Here is a 24,202-nt window from a genome sequence, read left to right on the forward strand (position 1 = left end):
GAATGTAGTGAAAACAGAGAGCCAGTGAGAAACCATTTTTATAGCCAGAGGACAGCCTGGAATGAAGAACAAATGAAAGATCGACATCAGCCACCAAGGTAGGAACAAGCAGTTCAAAAATAAAACTGATTTACCAGTGGGAAAAATACAGCAGACATAACATCTGATGGCACAGGCTCCAGATGGGATAAGAAATACACAGCTGCAAAGAAAGGCTGTCTTTAGACAGGTAATTGAGAGCAGCCTGATCATCAGAGGGGGTTAGCTGATGTCTATAAACACATAATAATATGATAAATGCAGAAATCATTATCAATCTCTAATTACTGTTTTATAAAAGTAACTCAAGAACTGTTATCTTGGAACCATTACATAAAGTAGGATAAACCAAATATATAATTCCATTATGTCATTAGAAACTTAGATTTTTAGTGTAAGAGGAGATGACAGTAAAAATCAGATACATGAATTCTTATTTCTCGATCCAAGTAGTGGTTACTTTATTTATGGTGTATGTGCTTTTCTTATTTACATTATGCTTTATAACAAAGTTAATTGAAGATAAGTAAAAATATAATATATAGCAAGTTTACGAAAACCAAAGGGCAAGAATACAGGTAAATTCTTTCTAAAAACTCGTGCTTATAAATCACTATTGCAGATTTTATTTCCTATAAGTTCTAAAAAAGAACCTTACATGCACTGAAAATCTCTGGGTCTCCAGGCAGTGTGTGGACTCCTGCCAACTTAATTGTGACTTAGATGTTACTATCTCAACACAAATTCCACCCACTGCTTAACTGACTGGAGAACTGTCAATTACCTTAACGGGAATCCTTCAGTTTATTTTATCTGCAAATTATCTAGCAATCTGGTCTCCTGAGAAAAGGTGTATTTTTGACCCCTAAAGTAATGTCATGTAAGATTACAGCCTTTTAAGGAAAAGGTTCATTCATTTAATTAATATTTATTGAGAGCAGAGCTGCAAAAGGTATTTTCTATTTTCCTTCTTTTTTTTCATGTGTTTAACATATGAATGCAACCTCTGGGTGATTTATTTCCAAACAGAGCAGGAATAACATTGGTTAATTTATTGCCTAATTCATTTAACTTCTATATATTACTTAAACTCTTTTTAAATCAGAATTTACATTATTACAATTGCAATCTACATGATTACAAATCTGCTGTTTAAGATAACTAAACTTTTTAAAATATTAAAAATGCACAAAAGTGTTTTAAAGCAGGCATACAGGAGTTTTTTTGTGGGTAGGGAATGGGTGGGTTTGTTTTTAATATGTGAAAAGGTAGCACTATTAATGAACTACATACAGTACTCTTACTAACCTATCCAAATGTTTATTTAATGAATTTAATTGTTTTTGTAAATATAAAGGGGGACAGTCTATTACTGAGGTGATAACTTACAGTAATATGCCAGACACAGTTCAAAGTAATTTACTCATTTAATCTTCAAAACAATCCTGTGAGATTCATATTCTTAAAATCCCCTTTTTCTCAGGTTAGTAAACTGAGGCACAGAGACATGAGTGACCTGCTTGAGAGTATATACTACATAAAGTACAAGGTACATGATTTGAATCCAGGTAATATGGCCTCAGAGCCCAAGTTTTAATGACCTTCGGGTGCTGCTAGAGGCAGGTAGTGCACTCATCCAATCCCAGGTTTCTTGTGCATTGTTTGGTTGATTGGTCACTTTGGTCACATCAAAGTGAACCAAAATGTGTCAAGGTCAAGTGATTTTCAGAACTGGAATTGTCTCTCCAGGAGAGAAGCCATAACCAAATCAGCTATTTGTCTTTTCCTTCTAGCAGATAGTTGGTTTGAAAAAGTACTGTTTCACTGAGTAACAGGACCAGTTTTGCCCTCCTGTAGCAGCACTAGCTCAGGGCTGGAAATAATGTTGCAAGAACAGCAGCAAGACATTATAGTTTCCCTAGTTATTTTATAGAAACAGTATGATGGGCCACATGTCTATTGCTAGCAAGTAGCAAGGTCGTTTTCTTTTTTTCTTGTGCTATTACCTTCTAAAACCACTATTCTCCAATGCCTATTGCACTCAGTGATTACTCTTAAATACTAACACACCAGACCATTTCTAGAATGGTAATAAGATTGAGAAACAGATTCTTGTGTATGTAACTCCTGGATAGAAGTATAAGGCACTTCACTTAGGAAACCTATTCATAATTTCCCAACTATTTTGATTTTGTTTCCATTCCAGGTGTCTTTCCCACAGACCAAGACTCAGAGAGTCTTGAATATATAGATCACGTTCAAAATAATGGGATTATGAGTCAATTACTTTTTCTCCATTTTGGCAATCTTCTTACAAATCTTCTAACCTAACTTTTGGCCCTGTACCTCCATGCAAATCTTTTCCATTTATTTTACTGGATAGGCAGTTTTTCACAGTTTCACATTAGCTTACACTAATGCATTTATACACTCATATTCTGGGCTCATTAAAGATCTCAGTCAGGGGCTGGAAGGTGACCATTAAAGATACAACTGAACCTTTCTTTCTGGTCCACGTCTACCTATTATTTAGTCTCAAATTGTCATGCCATATAGATAAAAACACTGCAGGCCAACATTGATGAACATGCCAAGAAGGAAAACATGATTCTTTTATTGCAATGTTTACTTAAAAATTACATATATGTATATCAGATGTACTACATGATGGAACTCAATGTATTTGTTAAACAGTATTGTTCAAGTTTTTTCTCACAAAATAGTGTTAATTATAGAAATTTTGGAATCTCTATAACATGGAAGAAGAAAATACATATTGCCTGCCACTTTGAGAAAATCCTGTTGAAGCATAAGGGTATTTCATTGCAGTTTTTTGCCTTGTTTTGGTTTCGTTTTTGGTTTTCATTGCTGTGTTTTTTATATGTGTTCTTGTTTTATTCTGTTTATACAGGTGGATACTCATTGACTTTCTTCTTTTTTTCCCTCACTTAGGGAACCATTTGACTTTATAAATGGTTGAAGTATAGAATAGAGACTGGCATATAATATTCATTTAATAAAGGTGTTTTATGGTATGCTTGATTTACCCACTCAATTTCACTTCAGCATGCAGTTATTCACATTGCTATTTTTTTTAAACATGCATTATACATTTTGTTTTAGGCTTAAAATGCAGTCATTATGAATATATTAGGAAATTCTGATCAGGCAAACACTTTAGGGCAATGCTGGTGTGTCACAGAAACTCAATAAATCTTGAATGATTAAATATTGGTTAAATATTGAATTAAATATTAAATAACGAATACCATAATCTCAGTAGCCAAAATTTACTACTTTTATTTTTTATTTATTTTTAAAAACATTTGGGGGGGTAATTAGGTTTTTATTTATTTTTTAACAAAGGTACTGGGGATTGAACCCAGGACCTTGTGCATGCTAAGCATGTGCTCTACCAATGAGCTATACCCTCCCTCTCAAGATAACTACTTTAAATTAATATATTGTTTATAATTTTATATATATTTGAAAAAGCATACTGAAAAAAAATTTTTCCCTTTAACAAAAAGGAAACACTATTATCTACTGACTTCATCTCTGAGATAACCTACAACAGTTATTCCGACCTTTTGGGGAATGATTTAAATGAACACCTATAAGCAAGTACCGCTATGCAATTTCCAGCCCAAGTAGATTTGCATCTAAGATTTCCTTGGCTGTTAAAACCAGAAGTTCCTCATTTGGGCCTCCTCTAATGATAACATGAGCAAAGTCATCCCAGTCATGCACATATTATACTCCTGTTGAATTATTTTCCAGTTCTACAGTCACAGCTTCTCTTTCCTAGTGATAATTTTAATTCAACAACATATTTTAGACTGGAACTTTAGTTTTCTAAACTTACTAACTTGTGCCTTTGTGGAATAATGAAAACAGTCTAGAATACTAGCCCTTTGTAAACTGGTGCAGGCAGATGACAAAAAAGCATAGTACTACATGATGGCAAAGGTTTTAACAGAAAAAGTAGTGAAATAACTGAGCCCTCACAACATATACAGAATGAAAAGGCATGTTGTCAATAAAAGAATTTGTACCATTGCAGCTAGGACTGTATTCACATTATAAAAGGCCATTTATCTGAAACAACATCAGCAGTTGCATTAAGGTTGTACATTTGAATTTTACTGCTTTTTTGTATGTGTGTTTTAATTAATTTGAAAATATTATTTGGTGTTACAGATCTATGAGCCCTTTAACCATAAAATGTCTGCCCTTTGTTTTACATTTGTGCTTATTTAAGTAACTTCTAATAAAATTAATTTGTCAGCATTGGTTGACTACATAGGAACTTCTTGTTCCTTTTAAGTTGGCCTGTTTAATGCTTGTTTGAGAAGCACTATACTATAACAATAATCACATAAAATGTCTTAACATTAAATTGAGGTTAGTTCTTTGTAGAAAAACACTATTAAGCAGAGGTAGGATAGATCAATACACATTGTTACACACGTCTACTCATATAGGAGGGTTAAAATATTTGTAAAGTGATTGTTGTAACTAAAGCAAAATACGTCTCACAGTGCTGTTGGGCATAGATGTAACTGATTTGGCTTAATAATAAGTAGGAATTAATTTCCTATTCTTAATATGCTTGAAGACATTAGGACTGCAGTACAAGTCCAACATCATTTCCATTATGGTTGAGTTAGCATGGAAAGTAGCACCAGAAGACAAAATGAATTATAGCCAATGAAACTTTTATACAACACCATGAAGGATACTAGTTTAAGGCAGGGGACAATTAGAAGGAAACAGTGATGACCTGAGATGTGACTGGTCCTTTATGAGTTTACACCACACCTAAAAGTGCTTTCTACCTGCAGAAAGAATCAGGAGTCTTAGAATATGTGTTAATATACATATCCTAGGAGGCAAAAAACAGTCATACCACTCCATTGGACCACATTTATATACACATACATACACACATAAAAAAATTCCATGTACACATCAACATATGCATGTGTGTTTATAGTAGTTTTGGTTTCATAATAAAACTGTGTCAAAAGTGAAGAGAGTTCACACCAAAAAATCAGTGACATGGTACAAGAATATGGAAATGGGAAGGGGTATAAATAAGGAAAAAATAAATTAGGTAATAGATTGCAAAGGCTATAATTCTCTCTTCTTTATCCTGAAATAAGTTGAATAAATTAATATAAACTAAATTACCACAGGGAGGTTGAGGTTCCATATTACAGTCTTTATATCTGATCACTCAATAGTTATGAAAGTGTTGATGATGCCAACTCTAGACATCCAAGGTTTTTAGAAGCCAAGTCTCTGATTAGAATGAAAATTTGTTTATATTTAGGATGGAGTCTAATCTCTCATCTTTTTTCTCTGCACACTACACCTTCAAGAGTGCTAACTACATAATACATTCTCAACAACTACTGATTTGATTGATTATATTAGTCTAAATAAAGAAATGAGGAATATATAATCCTTCACTGCTGTCCTGTTAACACTTAGTGTTAGTCACTAAGTAAGTATCTTAAATGAATAAATAACCCAGAAAAAATGTTATAATCACATCTTAGAGATACTCATTGTTGGTCTAAAATCAAAGTTCTTTGTAGTCTATCAAAGCTTATCAGTGACATATCAAAAGGACTTAGGAGTCAATGTGAAGTGGCTTCCATTGGATACAGATGGAAAAATAAGAGGATTGATAAGAATACAAACAAAAGAATGGATTGAAATGTATCAATTATGTTCAAATATATTTAAATCCATACATTCATAGTGATACCAAAACAACTAAACAAACAAAAATAAATGAATAAAAATCACTACTGGTAATCTCTGGAAGAGACTAAGGAACAAACTCATTATTTTGAAAATTATTCTCTTTGTAGAGAAACTGAAACATTTGTTCTGCTTTTCCTATGTGGAGTACAGTACAAAGTAACCAAATAGGTAATGCAGAGGTATTCTCTTCAAGAAATACTCCAGGTAATAAATGAAATAACAGAATATCACTCTTTTACAAACCATAATAAATTAATCAAGACAATGATCATCAGTAGTTGCTAATATCACACACCATAAAAGTGAGGCAACCAAACATTATGCACCTTTTGATGAAAATACACACCACTATAAAATTACTATGCAAAAAAAAAAAAAAAAAGAAAGAAAGAAAAGAAAAGAAAAAGAAAGAAATCTGACCATGAGCAGTCCTCTAGATTTAACTGCCAATTTATAGAAACCACAAAGGATGGAGAAACATTTTAAACAATACTATGGGGATATAATCAATACCTCTAGATAAAAGGTCCTGTTTCTTCAAAACACAGGAGAAAGAGAGAGGCAGACAAGAAACTTTTCAGAGGAATCTATAAACTAGATTTAATAATTACATTTAAAAATCTTAACACACAGTCTTGTTCATCTCAATTGTTTAAAACTTAGTCATGTCCTATTGGATAATTTGGGAAACATAAGCACTGCGTATTGTATGATATTAAGAAAAGATCACTTTCTCTAGGTGAGATAGAAACAGTTATTATGTTTTAAAAGAAGAGTCTTTTAGAAATACAAGCTAAGATGTTTAGAGAGAAAGTGATATAGTTTCTAAAATTTGCTTCAAAACAGATATAGGCCATGTGTGGGGGTAGATAGGAAACAAGATGAGATGGTAATGATTATAACTGTTGGAGCTGAGTGAGGGGTACGTGGCATTTGTTATACAATTTTTCTATTTTTTTAATATGTTTTAAGTTCTCCGTAATAATACATTATAAAAAATGATCCATGTACATGTATAATATATTAATGATATAAATTAATATAAATTAACCTAAGAATATACACATCTTTAAGTTCGTCCTTTCTCCTCACTGTGGCTTCAATGTAACTACACTCTGATCAGTATGGTTTCTCTAGGCCCTGAGAGACACTTTTTAAGATTTCTGTTTGTTTATTAACTTCCGTCAAGTAATCAGTAGACAATATAATAAAGTATTCTAACTTTTTGGAAACATGCAGGCATAAATAACAATCATTTATACTTCTGTCACAAAACTGACACTGAATCATACAGAAAGTATCCTAGATCCAGGGTAGCTTGGATTCTGGTTTGTGCCAAACGAAAGCTCAGCTGCATCTGATGAGTAAGGGAGTCAAGTCATACCCTTATCTTTCAGTATCTATTTACATTTAGTTTACATAGGGGCCTAAGGATTTCTTGATAAAAACAAAATTAATAAGTTAAAACTCTCCATTCTTAGACAATATAGGATCATTCCTGTCCATGAAATTTGTGGAGCTACAAAAAGGCATAATTTCAAGGACAAAGTCTATTGCTCTAAGATAAAATTCATCCTGTAAATAAGGACATAATAAGCTAAATTAATAACGTGTTCTAAGTATTACAATAGAGAAGTCCCAAGCATACCCTGATGGCTTTTATTAGAACCCATAACCCCTTCAGCCACTTTGGTGTCAAATGTGTGCCCTAGGATACAAGATCTACCTGGAAACTTGAAGGATCAGTTTTATTAAAATAGTTGCTCTTCCAGGCCCAGTAACTCTACTGTGACTCCCTTATAACAGAGTACAGGTATCTTTATATACAGAGTATAGGTATTTAAAAGTTTGCTTTACATCACTTTAGTTTTATGAGGGATGTACATTAGTACCTGTTTTCACGAACCAAAAATAATTTGAAGAGGATTCCACTTTTACAAAAAAGGCAAAAAGTGAAAGTGTTCAGCACTTGTTTTGCAGCAAGTGGTTACAAGAAGCAGCGTGCATCTCGAGCAGCGAAATTAGCACCGCCAAGCTCCTCCCTGGGAACTACACTTGGCATATCAGCATCCAGCTGCCATGGCTTTGAACTGTGTCTGTGAGTGCCTGTGCTTTATCCCGATCTATTCTGTGTATCCTTTAGCAAGATGTGTCCTAACGTAATTGCTTCTTTGCTTTAAGCCAGCCATTTTTGGCTTACAAAAGATTTCAAAGGAACATTGTACTTGTGGATAACAGGGGAAAACCTGAATAACACTAAGCATGGGAAGTCTCCCCTTGCCATTTCACTGATATGTTTAGTAGCTGTGCCTTTATGCACAGTGAAAGCACCAAGTAAAGCACCAAACAGCATCCAGAAGGTTAACAGTGACCCAGGGCATGGTGCGGAGCTGTTGCAGCTGTGGAGGCAAGCATCTGCTCAGAGTTGAGGGTCAGCAGTGTAGCTGATAGAAGTGTCAAAGGCCCTGGGAGAAGCGCTGAGCAGCAGAACTAAGGGAGGAGAGCAGGAGTCCAAACTTGAGAGTGCATGTATGACTTCCGACAAGGACAAAGATGAAGATTGGTATGAGAAACATTGAAGAGTGGACATGGTCTTGCAGATGCACATGGAAAGGCTAACAAGCTAGCAGAATTAGGATACTAAAGCCAGTGCAACCTATTATCCCACAAGCTCATAACATCACAGGCAGTTTGGATTGTTATAACATTCATATACTCTTCAGGGCTTGGCTAGGCAGGATCTTCAATGAACAAAACACCACTAGGCAGTGAAAGGCAGTGTATATTCACTAACTGGTGCTGCTATCTATCTGTCTCCCAAGCCAGAGAGATGGGAGATGTTTTGTCTCATCTCTCATCCCTCAGAGTCAGTCCATTTTGCCAAGTCTTAAACTGGGTTCCCCAGGATCAGACCTGAGACAGGATATTGAGTCCATGTTGTTCATTATGATGGTGATCACAGGATATATCACTAGGGAAGTAGAGAAGTGAGAAAGATAATACCAGTACGTCAACACAGGCTGCAATAATAAGAAAGTCATGTCTAAGGGCAACTGAGGTCAGTGTCACTGAGGATCTCTGGAAGATGGTGGAGGCATGCTGCACACTTGTTCCATTTCAGAGTCAAAAAATCAGCTATTTATCATCCAATTCTGTTCTGTCATTAACTGAAGGATATCATTTGGGATCTCAGCATTCTAGCACTTCTAGCTTTCCCCACGAGGGGTAAATCCATCAAAGAAAGTCCTCAGTGGCATGCAAGGAGAAAACCACCAGGCAAAATGTGAGTGCCAAGGGGATATGACAGTGTCTGTCAAATTCAGCAAGTACATGACATTGGTCTTATGGTGACCAATTACAGTTGTTCTTGCTTTTTTCTACCTAATACCTCATCGTTTTCTTCCTTGTAGAAACAACTTTGAAAATGTAACGTAGGTTGTGCAAGAAGCATAATGAGACTGGCACTGAATTGGAAGCTGCTCCCTGGATGATATTTCCATGCATCCTTCAAGACAGTGCCCCACGAAGCCTGGCCCAGCTTGCCTAGTTGGTTTTGATTTCTCCCTCCTTTGTGTCAGCACTCCTTCACATCTTTCTGTTGTTTTATCTCTCATAGTTATCTATTTAAAAACCTATTTTTCCTTAACAGACTATCATTTCCTTGAGAGCAGAAACTGACCTTTATTCATCTTTGTATTTTAGACATTGATTATAGTCCCTAAGACTCGATAGGTGCTCATTAAAAGTGTATTTGTTGAATGAGTAAGTGAAGGCATGCATTATTGCTAATGATCATGTCCATGTTTTCTTCAGAATCTGCTTCTGCTAGTCAGATTTCCATGGCTTTACCTGAGATATTTCCAATTTTTAAACAGTATATTTTTTCTGACAGTGATTTTGCATCATTGAAAGTTTTCAGTTACCTTGCAGTTGTTTTAAAAATGAGACGACTATTTTTAGTGAAAGGAAATTAAGGAGAAAAGAAAGTTTTCACTCTTAATTTGAGTTTTGAGAGGATCAAACAGCTTCAGTTCAAGCAGTCAATACTGATGGGACATTCCTAGCAGGTGGAGAATCTAAAACTCTAAAACATATTTTAAAATATTTGTCTGCTATAAAGACAAATAAAAAAATATGCACACACATAAATGAGCAAGTACTTTGACAATAATAAATTTTTTATCTAGGATAACACAGTCACTATGCATTGTAGCCATTTTATAAAAGCAAAACAAAATGATACACACACACAAACTTGGGTTCTTCCTTTGTTTTTAAATTATAAAATTTGGGTATATGTATAATTGGTTAATCAATTCTTGAAGTGAAATAATACATACAAATTAAAAAAGGAAAATATTTCATGTGTTATCCACCCCATGCATACATAGGTGAAAATTCAACACCCAACAAATTCCACTGTTTGTAAAAACATAAAATGACTGTTATGATACCAAACAGGCATGCTCTGAACTTCTTTGCACAAACACATATTGATTGATAGTTTTTTTTTTTAATATAACCAGAACACTTTAATATATAATAAACTAGAAGATACATACATATGTATGTAAAGCTACATAATTACCACATTTTAATGTCTGTTTATATCTATTTACCTCATTATTTTTAACTGTAGTATAAAGGTCCCTTGTAGGGACCACCTAGCTATGCTCATTCAGATTACCTACTCATTTTCTTATTACCAGCTACAGTGAAAAATCCACGTACATCTCTATTTTTACTCTTGTGAAAACATAGACAGAGTTTATACTCCTTGAAGTAGAATTGTTATGTAAAAATGGTCATACTTTTAATTCTGAAAGATAATGCCAACTTGATCTGAACCCCTGGCCTTATTTGTGCTACTCCACAGTCTATAATGGCTTTGTTCCTCACACTCTTGCTTCTAGCGTGCAACCATAAGCCTTTCATCTTTGTCAATTTGATAGGTGGGAAATGCCTTAATTTTAAATTCTTGAATTATGACTGTCTTAGACAATTGTATTTCATTTAGTTCTAACTGCCTATTCATCTCTTTGCTAATGTTCCTATAGAGTAGACTTCTTTATCATTTTATAAATTTCATAGTAAGTATTCAAAAATAATTATTCTATTCCTAAATGTCTGTTCGATTATTTCACTAATTTTGTTTAAGTAAAATGGCACTTTTCCAAGTGCTTAAGCCATAAGCTTAGGATAAAACTTCTCTTTTGTTTTACTGTGGTGAGTTACCAGTATTAATACTGCCAATTTTTAAAAAAGACTATAAATGTCTATACATAACAATGAAACACACTGAGAAATATATCTATTAATAAAGTAAGATTATTTTTTTCTATAGAGCTAAAATTTACTCAAAAAATTCTGGGATATGTGATTATCATTTATTTCTATCATTTCATTTTATTCATGGGCTCAGATTTTCAGAAACATATGAAAACTGCTCTCATTTTTGAAGTATACAGGAATATGTGCACTTTGGTATATGTATACATATGTACATAATTACTGAATTCTTTAATGTCACATCAATTTTTTTATTTGGAGCCACTAAACAATACAAGTTAATGGTAACCAATTTGGTGTCCTACTTTTTAAATGTTGCTGATCCAGTACATTGAATTCCCAGAGAAAACCAGGCAGTTCCCTTGGGGGTAAAAATGACATTTATTCTTGAATAACTTTGACCAGGTGAGACACTTATGATTTCAATGTTTATTTTCACACTACTTTTTAAAATGACATTCCTTGACACTTTGCCAAAAAAAAGAAACCAAACCTGTTTTTAAGAGTATGCTTTGCTGAAAGCACAAATAATATCGAAACCAAATAGCATTTTTAACACAGCGAATGGTGGTTCATGGCATATGGAAGCCAAATGTTCACTGTGATGAAAGAATCAAATTTTCATTTAAAATCTAAAATGGGTTAATTCACTCAGCAATACACCTTATCACTGTTGTGTGAATCCATTTTCTGATACAATACAGAGTTAATTCAATAATTCAATACAGAGTTAAAATAATGAGATCATTTAATCCTCACTGAAAATCCATGAAGTATATATTATTATTGGCTTTTTGTCTATAATTATCTCATGAGATACTCAATCCAATTTCTTAAAGAACAAGGTCTAAAGTCTCATATATTGTAATGCTAAAATATAAATAATGGGAAATTTATGGGCTCATGAGGTCACTTAGTGGCATCCTGAATAATGAAACTCAATAGATTCTAAATAAAGCATGGGCAAGAGGGATTTTCCTATTCTTTGTTTAGTCTTAAAAACAGAAAGGCTTTCTATATTTCAGCCATATGAAATTAGGTAGAATTTGACATTTGAAAATGTTAATGGAATTGTTTTGCATTTAATCTATTCTAAATTATTGCTGAAATATTTTGGTCACTTCTAGGCCCTAAGAGAGGCAACCATTTTCTCTTCTCTATATGAAATTTCTTTCTTACATTTGACTATATTAAAGATCATTCATTAGGTTTTTATTATGTACAGACCATGATCAGTATAAACACAGGCAAGCCACAGTTCTAGACCTCAAGGAATTGTTTTTCTAATGTTTAAATACTTGGCCACATGGCATAAGTGGCATATGAGGAAGAAACAGTAACTTTGGGCTAGAAATTTCAGGGAGAAACTCCTTAGAGCAAAAATAGCTTTAAAATTTATTTTGTTGGATGAGTAGGATCTTTACGGATAAAGGGAATTGCTTTATACTCAGGCAATATTAGTTCCTAACCATATGTAATGCCTATTACACATGCCACATTCCTCGAAGCTATCTGTGATTCTTCTCCCCATCCCAGTGGGTTATATTTCCCCATTCTCACTTAGCACGTTTTTTCTACTCTTTGAAAAAGACAATTTATTCTTACTTGTAGTATATCTTCTGTCCTATGATCTATAGTATTCTAAGACTCATGAGATCAGACACTGTGTTGCATGTGTGTATATATGTATATATCATCTATTATATATTAATTATTTAATTGAATTGAATAAAACATGGTGGTTAAGTGTATTCAATCTGTGAAAAATCCACAGAGCCTTGGGTGTAAAAAAAAAAAAGGTTACTTAATTTGGTTTATAGGTTCAGGGGAATTAAGCACATTTCACGACATAAAGACATAAATGTTAGGCAGGTAGGTAAGGTAACAGATGCAGCAATTATCTATAGAGAAGTTTGACAGCAAAAGGAATGAGAACTAGAATGATCCCTTCAGAAGCCTGAATTATTATCATTTGCTATAGATACATTCTCACTTAGAAAAATATGTTTATAACTTTGCATAGGGTTCTTGTGAGAATTAAATGCCTGGATATTGAAGGAGCTGAGGATGATACCCGGACAAAATAACTGCTTTACAATTGTTGCTAATTATTCTATTTATTATCCATGACTCTTACATAACCAATCATCCAGATAATAAAATCCATATAGAATTCTGTGGAAGACTAGAGTATACCTTTGTGAAGATATGATAATTTTTTTAATAATCAGATAATAAAAAGTACATACTGTATGTTTCCTCTTTGGTTTGGCCTTCCATGAACTTTGGTGCCAAATGTTTTGGTTCAAATTCAGTAACTAATTGAACCAAGTTTCTGTCAAAATTCTTCCCACTATCAAATTTATTTGGCTTCTAGTTGTTTTTACTTTGTTTTACTGACTCTGATGTATATGCATTATTCTGTGGCAAGCTGGTAAATGAATATAATTGCTTTGTATCCTGATTTTGGTTTTAAACATTTTTAATTATATACTTTGAAGAGGTAAAACTGTACCCATCATGAAGCATACACTTTATGGTGTGATGCTTTCAAAGCATGGCCCCCAAACTCTTTGACACACTTACCACTGAGAGGTAGGGTTTATGCTTTCTCCTCTTGAATATGGGTGAGCTTATAACTGCTCAACAAACAGAGGATGGCAGAAGTGATGCTCTGTCACTTCCAAGGCTGGGTCACAAAAGACCATGCAGCTACTACCTCATTTGTTGGAACACTGATTTCTTCAAAGTCTGAGCTACCATATAAGAAAGGAAACTATAAACAAAACAAAAAGACAACCAACGGACTGGAGAAAATATTTGCAATTGATACGATAAGGGCTTAATTTCCAAAACATACGAACAGCTCATATAATTCAATAAGAAAAGACAAACAACCCAATCAAAAAATAGGCAGAAGACATAAATAGACATTTCTCCAAAGAAGACATACAGATGGCCAACAGGCACATGAAAAGATGCTCAACATAATTATTAGAGAAATGTAAACCAAAACTACAATGAGGTATCACTTCACACTGGTCAGAACAGCCATAATTTAAAAGTCTACAAATAATAAGTGCTGGAGAGGGTGTGTAGAGAAGGGAACCTTCCCATACTGTTGGTGGGAATGTAAATTGGTGCAGCCACCATGGAAAACAGGATAGAGGTTCCTTAAAAAGCTAAAAATAGACATCATATGATCTAGCAATACCACTCCCGGGCACATATCCAGAGAAAATTCTAATAAAAAAAGATACATACACCCCAATGTTCACAGCAGAACTATTTGCAATAGCCAAGATATGGATGCAACCTAAATGTCTATCGACAGATGAATGGATAAAGAAGATGTGGAGTGTGTGTGTGTGTGTGTGTGTGTGTGTGTGTGTATGTGTGTGTATATTTTTACAATGGAATACTACTCAGCCATAAAAAAGAATGAAATAATGCCATTTGCAGCAACATGGATGGACCCAGAGATTATCATACTAAGTCAGACAAAGACAAATACCCTATAATATTACTTACATATGGAATCTAAAATATGATACAAATGAACTTATTAACAAAAGAGAAACAGACTTACAGACATTAAAAACAAACTTATGATTACTAAAGGGGAAAGGAGGTGGAAGGGATAAATTAGGAGTTTGGGATTAGCAGATCCAAATTAATATATATATATTAATATATATTTTATATATATATATAACTATATATACATAGTTAAACAACAAGGTCCTCCTACTGTATAGCACATAGAACTATGCTCAATATCTTATAATAAACCATAATGGAAAGGAACATGAAAAAGAACATAAATATATATATGAATCACTTTGCTGTACCCTAGAAACTAACACAACATTGTATATCAAATAAACTTGAAAAAAAAGAAAGAAAAGAAAAAGCTTAGTAAAGTCTGTTTTTCAAAGTCCTCAAAATCTTCTCTTCGTCCTACTGTTTCTGCATGGCATGACAAACATTTGTTTACTAAACATTCATTCTTTCCATTTTCCTGTGAATTATCTTCTTCCCTTTTGGAACCCCAGATCACTATCCCCTTTCCCTTAGCTCAGAATATCGCGTGTAAGTCTCAAATGTTTGACTGTCAGGAAGCCTCTCTTTATCTTTGTAGGATTCTTGTATGTGGGTAATTAAATTTTTCTCCTGTTAATCTGTCTTATGTCAATTTAATTAATAGACCAGTTGAAAGAACCTAGAAGGGTAGAGGAAATTTTTTTCTGGGTACAGATGGCAACCCATGAAGGGACACACTTCACTGGCTGGATACCGCTCGCTCTAAGGCTTGGGCAGCTAAGAGCTCCTGGGACTTCTGACAAAATGTTGGCAGAAGGTAAGAATTCTTACCATGTCAGTCTCTCAGATCTCTGTCTGCAGGGTTGGTGGAAGTGAGAGTGGTTAAGAGTCCTTTCCTAAACTTAGATTCGCAGGAGAAAGTATTTGTGGACCTAGTTCCTTGAGTATAGTGACCCTGATAAAGACGTGTTATGAGTACTATTGATTTTTTATTGATCCCTTTTCTCCCAGAGATGGTCACTATTGTTTGTTCGTTTGTTTGTCTCTGTCTGCTGTGTTGTTTGTCATAAGATGGAAAACCATAGGGTAGAACCCACTGTTCAAGCTAGCCTGACAGACTGGTGAGTTCACAGGTCTCACCAGACCAGCGTCTGTTTAGATCAACTTTGCGGTGAGTTAATGTGCACATGAGGTAAAAGTTGTGGCTAAGGGACACCTTGAAATTTAAAGGTGCAAAACTGGTGGGCATAGGTCAGGCACTTAAGAGCTATTAGAGCACTCACCATCTAACCTCAAGACTCCCATGTTGGGATAAGTTGGTCACAGAATAGGGTAGATTGACACTATGTCACCTGCCAACTTCAAGAATATTTCTGTGGATCCAGGCACTTTATAAAACACCTCACAATCTTCAACCCAGCAACATATGCCTCTTAAGTATTAGTTTGGCTCCGAGAGACCCAAGGCTCAGCTAAGGTTGTTAATACGCATATCAGAAAAACAGGATGAAGTTTTCCTTTCATCTTGTTCTCTCCTGAGAGCTTGGTCTTGTAACTAGTGAGAATATTCTCTCTGGTCTCTGCCAACTAGAAACTCCATGTACAACCATGCATCTTGGTGGCCAATCAAAAAGACTGGGGTTCTAAGACGTGAAGTCACAAGTAGCACTATCTTTGTCCAACTGTGCCAGCTCTCAAGGGAGTTTGTCATAAGAGGTCCTGGTTCTTAAGGGGCCTCTGTCATCTCCACCTTGTCTTAGTAGTAGTGGAAAAATCCCATTCCTTTAACACCTGCCTGGTGTCATACAGCTGAGCGAGTCTGTGCCTGGAGGCATCTCACATTCCCGCGGGAAATGGGAGACACCGATTTTCACAACACTGTTCTTACCACCCGTGACAATGAAGTATTTGCTTTCTTAGGCTAACCCTGGGAGTAAACTTTCTGAATCTTGTGAGGGCTGCATCTTTTGCACTCTCTTGTGGGATGCTTCCTGCATCCTTGATTAAGCCAAAACAAGATTTACTGGTTTGAGCTGATACTGAGATTAATATAATATCCTACTTGCCAATGACCAGACAATGGATTCTTTGAATTAGCTATATTTGAAAGAAAAAATTTTTACAGAGCTCTCATTTTCTGCAATTGTCTTATTGGCACCTATGGAAAGAGCAAGTTACAAATTAGACACAAAGGAGTATAACAACTAGCCTTAGGGACTCCCTTAACAAGATGAAAGAACAGAAATTAGATTTAGAACAAAACTGAAGTCCCCATGCAACATAAATTCCCCTTCTTAAAACCCAGCCCTCTCTCCTCAGCAAATTCCCTTATCTCCCCAAACTCCTTCACATTCCCCAGAAAATCCCTTAAACACCCAGCTACTTGTTTTAGCTTCTCTTTCCCAACCAGATTTACAGAGAGCACTTTAGGTTGATCTCTAAGCCCAGCGTATACAGGTTACTCATGTAAATACTGAAAGCCAGGAAGTAAATTTAACAGAAGCATTTGGGATGGACAGTAAGGCTCTGACATAAGGCTCATTCTTCTGGGCTCTATAATCAGATTCTGCCAAGACTTCCTATGGAATGGCCTTTGCAGATGTATCCTGGACCCTACCGCAAAGAATTCATGTTCCCTGGACAGCAGCAGATTTTCAAAATTATTAAGGCATTTTATGTCCACTTCCAGAGGATCCTACCAAATTTAAGGAGGAATGACCAGTCACAACCCCAAATCACAGAGATTTTGTTGGGCTGCTAAGGGGGCTTCTACCCACCCAGGATTATTTTGTTGTCAGACAAGTCAGACAGTCCAGTAAACACACCCCCCTCTCAGTCGAAACAGATGACCAGAATTTTTCCTAGGCTCTCTTACAAATGATCAGCTGAAGGCTAATAAAGAGGCTTTTTCCCTTTAAGGTGAATCAGTGCAAGGTTAAATCACACATTCAGAAAGAAGGACTTTGTTAAAGCTGTAAACAACTTTACAAAGGCTTTTCTGCATTTAACCCTGAAGATATCTGCTGTTTGTTACAGCTGAAAACTGACAAGATGTTTAAAAGAATTGTTTTAATAGCTCTGTGGTTGGAGACTGGCCAGACTGAAAGCTGACTGTAATTTTGGGGGGCCTCCTCCCCCAACATAAAATGAAACTATATACCCAGAACTAAAGATAAACCTACAGACTTTGTAAAAGCATGTTCCAAAAAGGGGGGGAGGGTTAAAAATACAAACTGCTATAAAAAGTCCTTTGTCAAAAATCTAATCAGGTATTCCAACTGTTCTTTTATAAACTAGTGAGTTTTACGTTATCATACTCATGCCATGGCTAGATGTTTAAAACAAAAACTCTAAGGTCTCTATGTTTGTCTATATGTTTATGTGTGTCCATATATATGTTTTGTAAATGTGTGGTATTTCCTACCTACAGATGACATTATTAAATTTAACTTGTAAAAGAGCTCTATTTATTGGCTTAAGCAAACAAGCACTTATATAAATTTGGTATTCATAAAAATTCTCAAAAAATATAACAGAAACTAACCCAAATGCTTTTCAGGATCACATGACCTCGGAAAATATTTAGTATTAAAACTCGTTTAAGTTTGCTGACTTAACTGTAGCATATTCTCAGAGCACTAACATTAAGTATAATACTTCCTTGGTTTACTAAAAGTCAAATAAGCTCATGTTATGTCTGTTACAAAATCTGTCGGCAAAAAAACACTTAAGATGATGGATAAATGCTTTAATAGTTCATACAATTTTCATTAGTAATATAAATATGATTATTAAGAACAAATGAATTAAACAGATACAAGATAAAAGTATTTAGGTAAACTTTTTAGCAATGTTTGTTTTATTGTATATCTGCTTAAAAAAAAGTTACCCAAATCTCTTTGGTGACTTCCACTGTTAAGAGTTTTGCTAAGTTAAATTTTATAGGAGGACTAATACTAAATATCTAGATCATTTCCAAATAGGATGAAACAGTGAAACATTAATTACTGAACATAGGTTTACCTATTTCTGGCTTTCTATTACAGAGGAACTGAAGATAACTTTGGGTTTATTAGTAAACATATCTTTTGCTTTATTGAAAGACCCTACTATGAAGAAACATATGTTTCTAGAAATTATGAAATATATTCATAAAGTTGCCAATCTAAAGAATGCTGTTGTAACAGACAGTTCATAATTACTTATTTCTAAGTTTTCAGTAGAAATAAGATTTCTAAGGGTTAAAGAATTCTAATTAATACATGAAACTAAAACTGCTAAAAATAATGAAGGAAACAACTCTGTGCAAGAAAAGTAAAATTTGGTTTTGGTCCGAAAAGGTATGAGGTACAGAAATGCATTTTTGTTGAAGGAAATGAAACTGATTTTGTCCTAAAATAAAGCTGATTATTTCAGAATGGAAAAGGAAGAAAATGATGGAATAACTATGGAGAGGGGTAGGGAAGGAGAAAAGGGAGTGAAAGGGAATCTTGTGTGGTCAGGTTGGCTAAAAACTGAATTGTCATTTTGAGTTTTAAAATTAAGCTTTAATATCAATAATGTACTTATGTAAAACTAAAACTCAGTTTTCTTTCACTGGCTAAAAAGATAATTTTTCTTAGATTGTTGATTTGCTCTGAATAAGAAATTTAAACAAAGGTTTTCTTCTTTACCTTTTAAGTAATCTGCTTGGAAGGTAAAGATTTTGTGTCTTACCAACTGTGCTACACACCATCTTCATCAGGTCTTTGATTACGTAAAACCGAGTGCTCTCTACTAAAAGAACTAAGTTTTGCTCACAACTATGTAAATTTCTGTATTGGCCTTTAAAATCTTTTGTTACTTGGGTTAAGTAGATAATTAAGTATTGTTTCATAATGACATTTGATCCTATTTAATTAAGTGTCTACAACCTTTTGATTTTTTGACAAACTTCACAAAATCAAATTCTAAACGAAGTCTTTTTTGACCTGGAGTTAAATTTGGAATTTTCCAAAGGGCCCCTGGAACATGTAAAAGATCTGTTTTATCTTTTTATAAAAGAGAGAGACTAAACTAATTAGGTTTATGTGATTTGTGAAATTGCATGGGAAGCACCATCAATTAAGAATACTAAGCTTTCTTTATACTGTATTTGATAAGTATATAAGTGTTCCAGAAATTGTGAGAAATTCCTAAAATTCAGATACATCCTGATATAATATTATCAGTCATAATCCTAGTCATTATCTTGAAATGTTGTGTATCACAGAAATAACCAAACTTCCTTGCCAACTACACTGTAATGAACTCTAATTAGATCTTTAACCATGGCTATTTAAAAAATCTTTGTCATTTACAGGGAGTTATTGTTTTACTCTGATGCTTTTGCAAAAGTGTTTGCAAAAGTGCTTCATCTTTAAGGAGACTAATGGAAAGTAACCTAGAATACAGGTTTCTGATAACTTTAAGATCATAAAACTTAACTGGGTAAGAATTTCTAGAACTAATGGAAAAATTGGATTCAAAATCAGTAAGAATTAATTACATGTGACTAAATATACTGAGAAGGATGATTATAATTTTTATAAACTTTTTTGCTTGAAACATTGCTTATTTTTAAATGCTTTATCTTTCCAAAGTTAAGGAAAGCTTCTTCTCTTTTCTCTTAAGCTATCTGTAACTTAGAGCAATTTTACAGGATATACCTATGTGAACAAAGATGAAATATTTTCCTTTTTCTCCCTACCTGATCCTTCCAGAATTCAGAAGCTCTCAATGAGTATTTTTATTTTCAGGTGGCAATATAATTATTTGCATAAGTTCAATATGAATCTGTTCATCTTGTAACAGGATACATTTGGAAACACTGATTATATTACCAAGGCTTTGACTGGTGTGTCATATTTGTAAATGATGTGTGTAGACCAGATATAACCAGATAAGACCAGACAGCTTTAAGGAACTAAGATTGACTTTATAGAGCCAATAAAGCCTCTTGGAAAAACAGCCTGGTACCCTGCTTACAAGTGACTAAGGAAGGTCACTTCCTAGAAGTCACAGTAACCTCTGGATATTTTGGGGAACACAAGAAGAGAGGAATTCACCCCAATCTACAGGTACTACAGGCAAAGTCTGATGGTGAATGCTTGACTTGGCTTGCCTTCTAAGCCTCAAGAGGCTTTTAAGTGTCTAATCTGAGATTTCTTACGAAAAGTTCCAGCAAAGCAGACTTAAAAGAGCCTATACGGTCAATAATTATTATTGCGGCACTTATGTCAATAATCAGATGAAGTTTATTGAAACTAGACTTAATTTGCAAACAAATTATTCTCGTGGTTATCCTTGATGAAAACTGGGGTGATGATAGAGAGAAAAATTATGTTTCAATACTATGTTTTTGTGGATATCAAACTGTCTTTGAGGTTTTATTTTCTACCTGTAAACTGGATTAAATCCTGATTCTTCTAGTTTTCCTCCAATATTTGGCTACAACTCTCCAAACTAACATTTCAATTTTTTTCCCCACCCTTTTGACTTGGAATCACTGAGAACGAAAACGCATTTTTTCCTGAAGCCATACCAGCTAAAGCTAGACAACTTGAGATAAACTTCAGAGAAATCCTCACAGCAGCTCCTATATAGACAATATTCATGCCTGTTGTTGTGTAAGCCACTCAGAAAGATCACCAGCAACATTCAAACTGCAAATCAGAAAAATATATCAGATTGCCACTGTCTGCCCTCACTTCTAGCCAGACATCTAGAAATTCTGTCAACTGGTTGCCTTTGGAACTCAGAAACTGGGATTGTAACCTGCTGCATATTAACCTTTGTTTTCAGAGAAATGTCTCCTATTAAATACCTGATTGGGTGCACCATAGGAACTTCGGAAGCTCACCTGTATCATCACCCCTTGAAGTGAGACCCAACTGTTTAACTCAATGGACCAGTTCTCAGGACTAAGAGATTAGTTCAGTGAGATAGTACAGTCTACCAAATCAACCTCTAGACTATGAAACTTATTGGAGATATTTCAAAAGTGGGACAAAAGGGGTTCAGAATGAACCTCCCCAAAATGTGCCAATTCAGCATGTGGATTATTCTGAGCTGAAGAGATGGAGGCCCAAAACTCAGGAAGAGTGTTTTATCTTCCCCTCGACTATATAAAATAATTAAGATAGAAGGTCTGGTCCAGGAAGAAAACTGTCACCAGATGTAACTACAAAAAGTATGGGTTAGGTGTTGTAAGTGGGAGGAAGCCCGGCAGGGTCTGTTTGTTCAAAGTTCTCTCTGTGCATGGCATGGAAAACATTTGTTTATCAAATATTTGCTCTTCCCATCTTCTTGTGAATTGTCTTCCCCTCCTCTGGAGCCCCAGACCCCTACCACCTCCTTCTTAGCTCAGAATAGCATATAAGCCTCAATTTCCAGACTGTTGGGGAGCTTCTCATTGTCTCTGTGGAGCTCTCATATATGCATAATTTGCTTTCCTCCTGTTAATCTATTTTATGTCAGTTTAATTAATAGACCAGCCAAAAGAACCTATACGGGTAGATAAAATTTTTCTTGACAAAAACACTATGCCAAAGGAAAGAAGTCAGATACTAAAGAACACATAGAGTATGATTTCATTTATATTAAATGTCCATGATAGGCAAATTCATAGAGACAGAACACAGACTAGTCATTACCAGAGGCTATGGGGAGGGAAGAATGGGGAGTGACTATTAACAGGCATGGAGCCTCTTTTGAGGATGATGAAAGTACACTAAAATCAGATAGTGGCGATAGCTGCACATCTATGTGAATATACTAAAACCCACTGAATTATACATTTTAAAAGAGTGAATTTTATGGTATGTGAATTATGCCTCCATAAAGCTGTTATAAAAAAGTCCCCGGGATATCCCATTTCTGAAGAAACGCATATTTTTTCCCTTGAAGTCTTCTGAGAAGTTTACAGCTCTTTTTGCTGTGCTGTGGCTTTTGAGAAGCAGCTTGCTCTGGGTTTGTTTTTATTTCATTTTAGTGTTAGAATCAACCCTGCTTACATATCCTGAGTCTTTTTTAAAATTTGAGGCTTAGCAACAAACAGAGGCAGCACTTCCAATTCCCCAGTGATTCAACAGGTTTTAATGGGCAGATGGTAAGCATTTGTTTCCCTCATTGTTTGCTACCAGGAAGAAGGGTGTGAAATAGCTCTTCTGGGTCAAAATGTATGGTTCACAAAAGAATTTCTTTCTTTTATCTCAGCCTAGTCTTGTTTTTTAAGACAATAATTTCTCTTAATTTTATGTCAACTTAGGGCAAAATGTTATCATGTACTAGGGACTTTATTTGGAAAATAAGATAATAAATATACCTGCAAGAGACAGTATAGATAGAAGATAGGAAAGATGAGTACTGCAAATGGTAGGTCAATATGTGACCACTTACAAGAACAATCATTAAAGTCTTTGAAATTTACACCACAATTGACTAAAAATCTCATCTAGAATATTCAGGAATCAATGGCAAATCTACTTATATAGGTCTTGAAATACTTATTTTGGGGGCCATTTCTTCCTGATTGCAGAAGAGGCGGTTATTGCTTATTGGTTCTCCAGTATCCATTCTGTCCTTTGTTTTTAACAAAAGTCTAAATTTTTTTTGGTGGTAGCAGGGTATCTAGCTAAAACAAACCACTTCATTTCTAGCCTCCCTGGAAGCCAGCAGTGGCCCAGTGACATGTAAGGGGAAGACAGCAGGGGATTTCTGGGAAAGTTTTGTTTTCCTGATATAGATGCTGCCCCTGTCTTTCATTTTTTCCCCACTTTTACTGAGCTATACTGACCCTTCCTTATTTTCACTTCTGAAAGGGAACAAAATCTGCCACCCCAAAATATGCCTCCTTGGCATAAGGATTATCTTAAGCTGATTATTTTTATGAAACAACAGACAAAGGAATATCACAATCCGAGCAGAAGTTACCCTTCTGAAAGGGACATTTACATTTGTGAGGGAAATTTCTATTTGTAAGCCTGTCACCTTCTCTGGACCAGGAAGAGGAGGATGACTAAATCTCTAGAAACTCTTACCAACGGAGAAGGAAGCAACAGACTTAAATCTGCATAACAACTTTACCCATATTTACTCTGCTCCTCCCCCACTTGCTTACCTCCCATAACTTCCCCCCACCTTCCTAAACTTCCCCCCACCTCCCTCAACTTCCCCCCACCTCCCTCAACATCTTTTGTTTTTAGCTTGAGATGGTATTTAGGGTGGTGGCTTGGGTCATTTCAGGGAGTTATTCAGTTTTCCCATGTAGACAGGACGTAAACATGTTACTAAAATTCTGTTTGTTTTTCTCCTGTTAATCTGTCTTTTATTAGAGTGAGGTCTTAGCCAAGAACCTAGAAGCATAGAGGGAAATTATCTTTCCTCCCCTATGCTTTTTTCTTTGTCTTCTGCCCCTGGAATGTGGATATGAAGCTGCAGGTATTGACACCATCATCTTGCAACCAGCAACTAACAAGCATGAGAGTGAGAGTAAGACATTGTGAGAGAAAGAGCAAAAAGACAGAAAGGACCTGGGA

The 24,202-nt window shown here is 35.0% G+C and overlaps 1 protein-coding gene across 8 annotated transcripts in view; it reads right to left on the reverse strand.

Annotated features, from left to right (window-relative positions):
* The window catches only part of DMD (dystrophin), a 1,840,970-nt gene that overhangs the window by 1,616,371 nt on the left and 200,397 nt on the right, over positions 1–24,202 (reverse strand). The gene's annotated exons all lie outside the window — the stretch shown is intronic.

Source organism: Camelus bactrianus, chromosome X (genome assembly GCF_048773025.1).
Source record: "Camelus bactrianus isolate YW-2024 breed Bactrian camel chromosome X, ASM4877302v1, whole genome shotgun sequence".
Classification (NCBI taxonomy): domain Eukaryota; kingdom Metazoa; phylum Chordata; class Mammalia; order Artiodactyla; family Camelidae; genus Camelus; species Camelus bactrianus.